We start from the raw sequence: 10,355 nt of genomic DNA, 5'->3' as shown, positions 1-10,355 counted from the left end.
TCCTGGTGGAAGCTAGAACCTGGGGTATGGTCTCAGACTTCAAAATCTTTCCTAGGAAAGACAGTGACCACAATCCCCAGGCCATGTATATGAAACCTGGGAGCCTGGGCCTGTCTAACCCAGGTTCCGATCCAAATTTAATCGCCCCTCCGCTATCCTTAACTGATAACAGGCGGAGTGTTAAGTGGCCATATATATTGGGTTCTCCTAACAAACTGGCAGATGTCTATCAAAGGGCCCTGCCCCACCTTTGCGGTATGGCGGAGGTGGAGGAAATTCCAGTAGTCACCATGGAGCCCCTAATTATCCACCAGGGGCTCGTGCGGGACCTTGGTGCTGTATTCTACCCAGATGGGAGATCTAAGGCAAAAACAGCCACAGTCCAACCATGGTACAACGCCAACTGTAGGAAAGCTAACAAGCATTTACAATGCAACGGTCTCGCCTTTGCAAAAGTTAGCGCTTTTGGCATTGTAAATGACAAATGTTTTATTTATGTGTTGGTTTTGGATAAATAAATGGCATTGTCATGAGCAGTAGAGAGTGAGTAGTAGAGAGTGAGTAGTAGAGAGAGTAGTAGAGAGAGTAGTAGTGAGTAGTAGAGAGAGTAGTAGTGAGTAGTAGAGAGTGAGTAGAGAGTAGTAAGTGAGTAGTAGAGTGTGTAGTAGAGAGTAGTGAGTGTGTAGTAGATAGTAGTGAGTGTGTAGTAGAGAGTAGTGAGTGTGTAGTAGAGAGTGTGTAGTAGAGAGTGTGTAGTAGAGAGTGTGTAGTAGAGAGTGTGTAGTAGAGAGTGAGCAGTAGAGACTAGTGAGTGTGTAGTAGAGTGGTGCGTGTGTAGTAGAGTGGTGAGTGTGTAGTAGAGTGTGTAGGAGAATGTGTAGTAGGGAGTGTAGTAGAGTGTGTAGTAGAGAGTGTGTAGTAGAGAGTAGTGAGTGTGTAGTAGAGAGTGTGTAATACAGAATGTGAAGTAGAGAGATTGAAGTAGAGAGATTGAAGTAGAGAGATTGAGGTAGAGAGATTGAATTAGAGAGATTGAAGTAGAGAGATTGAAGTAGAGAGTGTGGAGTAGAGAGTGTGGAGTAGAGAGTGTGGAGTAGAGAGTGGAGAGTCTGTAGTAGAGTGTAGTAGAAAGTAGTGAGTGTGTAGTAGAGTAGTAGAGAATGTGTAGTAGAGTAGTAGAGAGTAGTAGAGGGTGTGTAGTAGAGTGTGTAGTAGAGCGTGTGTGTAGCAGAGTGTGTAGTAGAGTGTAGTAGAGTGTGTAGTGTAGAGTGTGTAGTAGAGAGTGTGTAGTAGAGAGTGTGTAATGTAGAGTGTGTAATGTAGAGTGTGTAATGTAGAGTGTGTAATGTAGAGTGTGTAGTAGAGTGTGTAGTAGAGTGTGTAGTAGAGAGTGTAGTAAGTAGTGACTGTAGTAGATAGTGTGTAGTAGAGAGTGTCTAGTATAGAGTGTGTCAAAGAGAGTAGTGGCTGTAGTAGTGAGTGTGTAGTGAGTGTGTAGCAGAGTGTGTAGTAGAGAGTAGTGACCTTAGTAGAGAGTGTGTAGTAGTGTGTAGTAGAGAGTAGTGACTGTAGTAGATAGTGTGTAGTAGAGAGTGTCTAGTATAGAGTGTGTCGAAGAGAGTAGTGGCTGTAGTAGTGAGTGTGTAGTGAGTGTGTAGTAGAGAGTAGTGACTGTAGTAGAGAGTGTGTAGTAGTGTGTAGTAGAGAGTAGTGACTGTAGTAGAGTGTGTAGTACAGTGTGTAGTAGAGAGAAGCGACTGTAGTAGAGAGTGTGTAGTAGAGAGTGTGTAGTAGAGTGTGTAGTAGAGAGTGTGTAGTAGAGTGTGTAGTAGAGAGTAGAGTGCATAGCAGAGAGTAGTGACTGTAGTAGAGAGTGTGTAGTAGAGTGTGTAGTAGAGAGTGTGTAGTAGAGTGTAGTAGAGAGTAGAGTGCGTAGCAGAGAGTAGTGACTGTAGTAGAGAGTGTGTAGCAGAATGTGTAGTAGAGAGTAGTGACTGTAGTAGGGAGTGTGTAGTAGAGAGTAGTGACTGTAGTAGAGAGTGTGTAGTAGAGAGTGTGCAGTGATTTGAGTTTTACATCAAATTAAAAACGGGAACGGAACAAACTCATCCTATACATTATTGTGGTAGGTGCCCACGCATATAGGGTTAAATGATGCGTTAGATGCCACAGGTCCCACCAACACGCTTCCTTTATGATAGGAGAATGCCCAACATCGCGGAGATTTGCTCTCTGCTCTTCCCGGATATTTGTATTTTCAAATGTATAATGTTATCCTGCTAAACGAAGACGATGCTCAAACTTTAAAAGAAGAGAGTTTCACAGATATGTTAGTCCTTCCGGGCAAACGAAATGACCCAAAGAAAGATCAAGTGACAGTTTAGAGCTCCAAGTGAGTCTTAATAAAATCAGTGTCTGGAACGCATAGCATCAAAAAACGAGCGGGCATCAAACTGCAGTGTCATTCAATCAAAGCTTCAAGGCTTCTGAGCGCTAGCCGAGAATTATTTTTTGTGAAGCACTAATCACTGTGGAAGGTGCCCCTGCTATCCCAGATGTGAGAAGTCAGTCTGATATGAAAATAAGCAGTATTTGGAATGAATGTATTTGGCAGGGGGAAGGTGGGGCGGCGTAAGACCGTACTGACGAGTGAACAGGAGCCATTTTGTACCGAGTGATTCTGCCTGTGTGCATGTAGACAAACCAGGCAGCAGCATGAGCATGTGATTCGGTAAAATAACAAGCATTTACAATGCAATGGTTTTGCCTTTGTTAAAGTTAGAGCTATTGGCATTGCTCTTGACACTCTGAAGCTCCACTCTGCATTCTGAAGCTCCACTCTGCACTCTGAAGCTCCACTCTGCACTCTGAAGCTCCACTCTGCACTCTGAAGCTCCACTCTGAAGCTCCACTCTGAAGCTCCACTCTGAAGCTGCACTCTGAAGCTGCACTCTGAAGCTGCACTCTGAAGCTGCACTCTGAAGCTCCACTCTGAAGCTCCACTCTGAATCTGCACTCTGAAGCTCCGCTCTGCACTCTGAAGCTCCACTCTGAATCTGAACTCTGAAGCTCCACTCTGAATCTGCACTCTGCACTCTGAATCTGCACTCTGCACTCTGAATCTGCACTCTGCAGCTCCACTCTGCACTCTGAAGCTCCACTCTGCACTCTGAAGCTCCACTCTGCACTCTGAAGCTCCACTCTGCACTCTGAAGCTCCACTCTGAATCTCCACTCTGCACTCTGAAGCTCCACTCTGAATCTCCACTCTGCACTCTGAATCTCCACTCTGCACTCTGAAGCTCCACTCTGCACTCTGAATCTCAACTCTGAAGCTCCACTCTCCACTCTGAATCTCCACTCTGAAGCTCCACTCTCCACTCTGAATCTCCACTCTGAATCTCCACTCTCCACTCTGAAGCTCCACTCTGAAGCTCCACTCTGAAGCTCCACTCTGAAGCTCCACTCTGAAGCTCCACTCCACTCTGAAGCTCCACTCCACTCTGAAGCTCCGCTCCACTCTGAAGCTCCACTCTGAAGCTCCACTCTGAAGCTCCACTCTGAAGCTCCACTCTGCACTCTGAATCTGCACTCTGAAGCTCCACTCTCCACTCTGAAGCTCCATTCTGAAGCTCCACTCTGAAGCTCCACTCTGAAGCTCCACTCTGCACTCTGAATCTGCACTCTGAAGCTCCACTCTCCACTCTGAATCTGCACTCTGAAGCTCCACTCTGAAGCTCCACTCTGAAGCTCCACTCTGCACTCTGAATCTGCACTCTGAAGCTCCACTCTCCACTCTGAATCTGCACTCTGAAGCTCCACTCTCCACTCTGAATCTGCACTCTGAAGCTCCACTCTCCACTCTGAATCTGCACTCTGAAGCTCCACTCTGAAGCTCCACTCTGAAGCTCCACTCTGAAGCTCCACTCTGAAGCTCCACTCTGCACTCTGAATCTGCACTCTGAATCTCCACTCTGCACTCTGAATCTCCACTCTGCACTCTGAAGCTCCACTCTGCACTCTGAAGCTCCACTCTGAATCTCCACTCTGCACTCTGAAGCTCCACTCTGCACTCTGAAGCTCCACTCTGAATCTCCACTCTGCACTCTGAATCTCCACTCTGCACTCTGAAGCTCCACTCTGAATCTCCACTCTGCACTCTGAAGCTCCACTCTGCACTCTGAAGCTCCACTCTGAATCTCCACTCTCCACTCTGAATCTGCACTCTGAATCTGCACTCTGAAGCTCCACTCTGCACTCTGAATCTCCACTCTGAATCTGCACTCTGAAGCTCCACTCTGAAGCTCCACTCTGCACTCTGAATCTGCACTCTGAATCTCCACTCTGCACTCTGAAGCTCCACTCTGCACTCTGAAGCTCCACTCTGAATCTCCACTCTGCACTCTGAAGCTCCACTCTGAATCTCCACTCTGCACTCTGAAGCTCCACTCTGCACTCTGAAGCTCCACTCTGAATCTCCACTCTGCACTCTGAAGCTCCACTCTGCACTCTGAAGCTCCACTCTGAATCTCCACTCTGCACTCTGAATCTCCACTCTGCACTCTGAAGCTCCACTCTGAAGCTCCACTCTGCACTCTGAAGCTCCACTCTGCACTCTGAAGCTCCACTCTGAATCTCCACTCTCCACTCTGAATCTGCACTCTGAAGCTCCACTCTGCACTCTGAATCTCCACTCTGAATCTGCACTCTGAAGCTCCACTCTGCACTCTGAATCTCCACTCTGAATCTGCACTCTGAAGCTCCACTCTGCACTCTGAAGCTCCACTCTGAATCTCCACTCTGCACTCTGAAGCTCCACTCTGAATCTCCACTCTGCACTCTGAAGCTCCACTCTGCACTCTGAAGCTCCACTCTGAATCTCCACTCTGCACTCTGAATCTCCACTCTGCACTCTGAAGCTCCACTCTGAATCTCCACTCTGCACTCTGAAGCTCCACTCTGCACTCTGAAGCTCCACTCTGAATCTCCACTCTCCACTCTGAATCTCCACTCTGAATCTGCACTCTGAAGCTCCACTCTGCACTCTGAATCTCCACTCTGAATCTGCACTCTGAAGCTCCACTCTGCACTCTGAATCTCCACTCTGAATCTGCACTCTGAAGCTCCACTCTGCACTCTGAATCTCCACTCTGAATCTGCACTCTGAAGCTCCACTCTGCACTCTGAATCTCCACTCTGACTCTGCACTCTGAAGCTCCACTCTGCACTCTGAATCTCCACTCTGAATCTGCACTCTGAATCTCCACTCTGAATCTGCACTCTGAAGCTCCACTCTGCACTCTGAATCTCCACTCTGACTCTGCACTCTGAAGCTCCACTCTGCACTCTGAAGCTCCACTCTGAATCTGCACTCTGAAGCTCCACTCTGCACTCTGAAGCTCCACTCTGAATCTGCACTCTGAAGCTCCACTCTGCACTCTGAAGCTCCACTCTGAATCTGCACTCTGAAGCTCCACTCTGCACTCTGAAGCTCCACTCTGAATCTGCACTCTGATGCTCCACTCTGAATCTGCACTCTGAAGCTCCACTCTGAATCTGCACTCTGAAGCTCCACTCTGAATCTGCACTCTGAAGCTCCACTCTGCACTCTGAATCTGCACTCTGAAGCTCCACTCTGAATCTGCAGCTCCACTCTGAATCTGCAGCTCCACTCTGAATCTGCAGCTCCACTCTGAATCTGCAGCTCCACTCTGCACTCTGAAGCTCCACTCTGAATCTGCACTCTGAAGCTCCACTCTGAATCTGCACTCTGAAGCTCCACTCTGCACTCTGAAGCTCCACTCTGCACTCTGAAGCTCCACTCTGCACTCTGAAGCTCCACTCTGAAGCTCCACTCTGAATCTGCACTCTGAAGCTCCACTCTGAAGCTCCACTCTAAAGCTCCACTCTGAAGCTCCACTCTGAAGCTCCACTCTGCACTCTGAAGCTCCACTCTGAAGCTCCACTCTGAAGCTCCACTCTGCACTCTGAAGCTCCACTCTGAAGCTCCACTCTGAAGCTCCACTCTGAAGCTCTACTCTGCACTCTGAAGCTCCACTCTGAAGCTCCACTCTGAAGCTCAACTCTGCACTCTGAAGGTCCACTCTGAAGCTCCACTCTGAAGCTCCACTCTGAAGCTCTACTCTGCACTCTGAAGCTCCACTCTGAAGCTCCACTCTGAAGCTCCACTCTGAAGCTCCACTCTGCACTCTGAAGCTCCACTCTGAAGCTCCACTCTGAAGCTCCACTCTGAAGCTCCACTCTGCACTCTGAAGCTCTACTCTGAAGCTCCACTCTGCACTCTGAAGCTCCACTCTGAAGCTCCACTCTGAAGCTCTACTCTGAAGCTCCACTCTGCACTCTGAAGCTCCACTCTGAAGCTCCACTCTGAAGCTCTACTCTGAAGCTCCACTCTGCACTCTGAAGCTCCACTCTGAAGCTCCACTCTCCACTCTGAAGCTCCACTCTGAAGCTCCACTCTGAAGCTCCACTCTGAAGCTCCACTCGGAAGCTCCACTCTGAAGCTCCACTCGGAAGCTCCACGCGGAAGCTCCACTCTGCACTCTGAAGCTCCACTCTGAAGCTCCACTCTGAAGCTCCACTCTGAAGCTCTACTCTGAAGCTCCACTCTGCACTCTGAAGCTCCACTCTGAAGCTCCACTCTCCACTCTGAAGCTCCACTCTGAAGCTCCACTCTGAAGCTCCACTCTGAAGCTCCACTCTGAAGCTCCACTCGGAAGCTCCACTCTGAAGCTCCACTCGGAAGCTCCACTCGGAAGCTCCACTCTGCACTCTGAAGCTCCACTCTGAAGCTCCACTCTGCACTCTGAAGCTCCACTCTGAAGCTCCACTCTGAAGCTCCACTCTGAAGCTCCACTCTGAAGCTCCACTCTGCACTCTGAACGGTCAGACTCCAAAAATCGGCCCTAATCACAATAGTATTATTTCACGTGCGTGAATATAAGTCTTTGAAATTCTGGCCAGTGGTAATACACACAAGTAATATAAAATTGTTGTTCCAAAGAGCATTAAATGGAAATAAAACAAGTACCAGACCCATTGACGCCTGCACCTTAAAAGTGAAACTGGCTTAAGCAAACGCCAGGGCCACGTTGAAAAAAAAAGCCACACACATTAGATGCAGTCAAGGCGCGCTCACGAGGTCAGAAGGCACTCCACATGAACAACTACCAGACACATTGACGCCTGCACTTTCAAAGTGAAATGAAACAAAGTGAAACTGACTAAAGGAAGCGCACGGCCCATTAGATGCAGTCAAGGCGCGCTCACGAGGTCAAATCTCCAAAGGAGAAGCTCGTGACAGCCTGACTACAGCAGAAAAAGCTCGTAACAGTCTGATGTCCACACCATTCCCAGAAAAGTGGCAACATAAGTTGTCTCGCATAGACAGCAAAAGCTTCGCTTTTGCTTTCGTCTAGGCGAGACCTAAAAATGAACCAGTCTGTGCGGTCAGGCTCCAGGATAAAGACAAGATCAAGCTTTACCGGCGTTTGTACAAGTTGGCTATGATAAGGGCCAGGAAGGAGTGGGAAGCGGACAATTGGGAAGACTTAAGACTTAAGAATTGTTAGTTGTGGGAGCAAGGAAGGAAAACTGACGAATGAACCCAATATAGCTGCTTCGGCTTGGGAGATACATTTTAGGGGGTTGTACTCCCTCTCGAGCAATGACGAACTAGAGACCCCTCTCCCATGCCTCCCCCACGAGTACCGACTGGATGGGGCCTGGGAGATCACACCTGCGGAGGTTAAGTCTGCCATTCTGAACCTGTCCCCAAATAAAGCCCCTGGCTTGGACAAGCTACCGAGTGACCTGCACCACTCAGAGCCGAACATATGGGCTCCCTATCTCTGTATTTTATATAATGCCATTCTAAAAGGCATGGATCCTCCGGACTCATGGCAGGGTGCCGAAATCGTCACTATTTATAAAAAAGGTTGCCCTTTGAAACCGTCCAACTATAGGCCAATCAGCCTTATAGACGTCACCCAAAAACTGATGGGACGCATCATCTTGGGCAGAATACAGACTTGGATGGAGGAACATGAGGTCTTGTCTACCTATCAGGCTGGTTTCAGGCAGGGAACATCAACTGTGGACCAGTTATTTAGACTCCAGGTTCTATACTGGAGAACAGTGACTGTAGAGGGTGGCAGCTTCTACATGATCTTTGTAGACTTGCGGTCAGCGTTTGACCTGGTGCCCAGAGCTAAACTTTGGAAGGTGTTACATGAGTTGGGTTTACCAGGTTACCTCCTCAATGTTCTAGCTAGGCTCCACACTGATAACTTCGCCCAGGTGAGGTGCGGAAGGCAGGGTGAACTGTCTCCACGTTTCCCGGTCAGGCAGGGGGTCCGCCAGGGCTGTGTACTGGCACCCAACCTTTTTTGCCTGTACATCAACGGCCTGGTCGATCACCTGCTTGGGATCGGAAACATAGATGCCCCGAGGCTAGCCACAGGCCGGGTGCCCACTTTGATGTTCGCGGACGACACTTTGCTGTTGTCCAAAACATCGACGGGCATCCAGCACATCTTGGATGGCTTCGTGGACTTTTGTGTCTCGCGGGGATTGGAGATAAACCTGGACAAAACCAAGTTCATGATCTTCAATCCCCCGAGGCAGACACGCCCGAACCCTCTAGAGAGAGTTAACATCTTTGAATATTTGGGCATTACCCTGGGTGAACACTTCCAGTGGGATCCGCAGTTGGCCAAAGCTACACTTAAACTAACAAGAGTGGTGGGGGGATGCAGAAGCTCCACAGAGAGTCTGAGTTCAAACCTGCGGCCCCAGTCATAGAAATTTATAGTGTGCAGGCCAGAGCAGCAGCCCTTTATGGGACCCAACTCTGGGGGCATCAAAACTCCCCCAGTTTAACGAAGGTTGAAAACACCTTTCTAAGGAACATATTGGGCCTTCCTGTGAGCACTCCACTCGTCCCACTGCGTCTGGACCTAGGGTTGCCCCCCATTGAAGAGGTTATGTCATCACGCCTCTAACATTTTGGAAAAGATTATGGTCCGTCCCGGAACTTGTGTCCTATAGAAATGAATTCAGGGATATATGGGATGCCTTGAGAGGCAAGCACATTAGGTAGCTGTCTTATATAAAGTACATTAGTAGTATGATAGGCTTACCTGAGCTTTGGGAGACCCAGATGTTGCCATTATAAGAACTACAATCTAGCCACCCTTCAGGCGAGCTCTGGAGTGGGAAGACTGACCACAGAGTTCCTTGAGGTCAAGGCAGAATATAAAAGGGAAGAATTCTTGGACGTGGTATTCCCTGCACCAGCAAGAAAACTCTATATGCCATTCAGATTGGGCACTTTGCCTCTTAGATTTTTCTCCAGTAAATGGGACAAAAGCAACCAGAAAGATTGCCCCGTTTGTGGATATTCCTTGGGAAATGACATACATGTCTTTTTCTTTTGCCCAGGGTATCAGGGCGCACGCAAGTACTGGCTAATCCCTATTTGTAGAAACTTGGGATTTCGCCAGTGCTCACGCGCAATGAGAGTCCTAAAATACGACACCCACCCCCCTATTGTCTTTGCTGTGTCGTGTTTCCTGAATGCAATGTGGCATTGGAGTAGGAATTTGATTAGCGCCTAGTATGTACTCCTGCCACAATCAAATGTAAGTTCGATAATGAAATATAGTTTAATCTTATTTTACTATTTATTGATTCTATTGTATACTTAATGTATTTTAGAAGCATTTCATATTTATTGTCTTAATATTTGTATTGTACATATTTCTATGCGCTTTTATGGTCCTTTGAGGCTGAAATAAAGTTATCGAGCAATATGTCCATGCAGAAGCAATGATTCAGGGCTAATTAATTAGATTATGTCTTAAGCGTTTAAACTGGTGTGTGGTCTGCCAATTTGTCCCCCCCCCTGCCAGGGCACAGTTTATCTTCAAAGGGGAAGCAGCTTGACCTGGTTCTGATATAGGGGATGTGGATCTGATCCCAGGCAACTCCAATATGGTCGGAGGTGAATTGCAAGGAATAGGTCGTAAGAAATTTGTGACATGCTGTGAGTTTGTGACAAAATGCTGCTTCTCCTGGTGGGTAATTTCAAGGCAAGCAGGGTACGGCATTGCATAAGTGATGTTGGCTGGTTGAAGTTTTCTTTTGACCGGGAAGAACTTTTTTTGGGCTTCCTGGACTGCCAAAGTAAAGTCAGGGTATATGGCTATTGTGTTGCCTTCAAAAGTGAGTGTGCGCCACTCCTTGGCTAGACGGAAGGCTGAGTCACGATCATTTAAAAATCTAGGCACAATGGGCCGTGGGGTGGTGCCCGGAGGAGGACGGGCCCATCAGCAA

This window comes from Lissotriton vulgaris, chromosome 1_1, assembly GCF_964263255.1.
Source record: "Lissotriton vulgaris chromosome 1_1, aLisVul1.2, whole genome shotgun sequence".
Lineage (NCBI taxonomy): Eukaryota > Metazoa > Chordata > Amphibia > Caudata > Salamandridae > Lissotriton > Lissotriton vulgaris.
Note: the sequence above shows the minus strand (reverse complement) of the source record.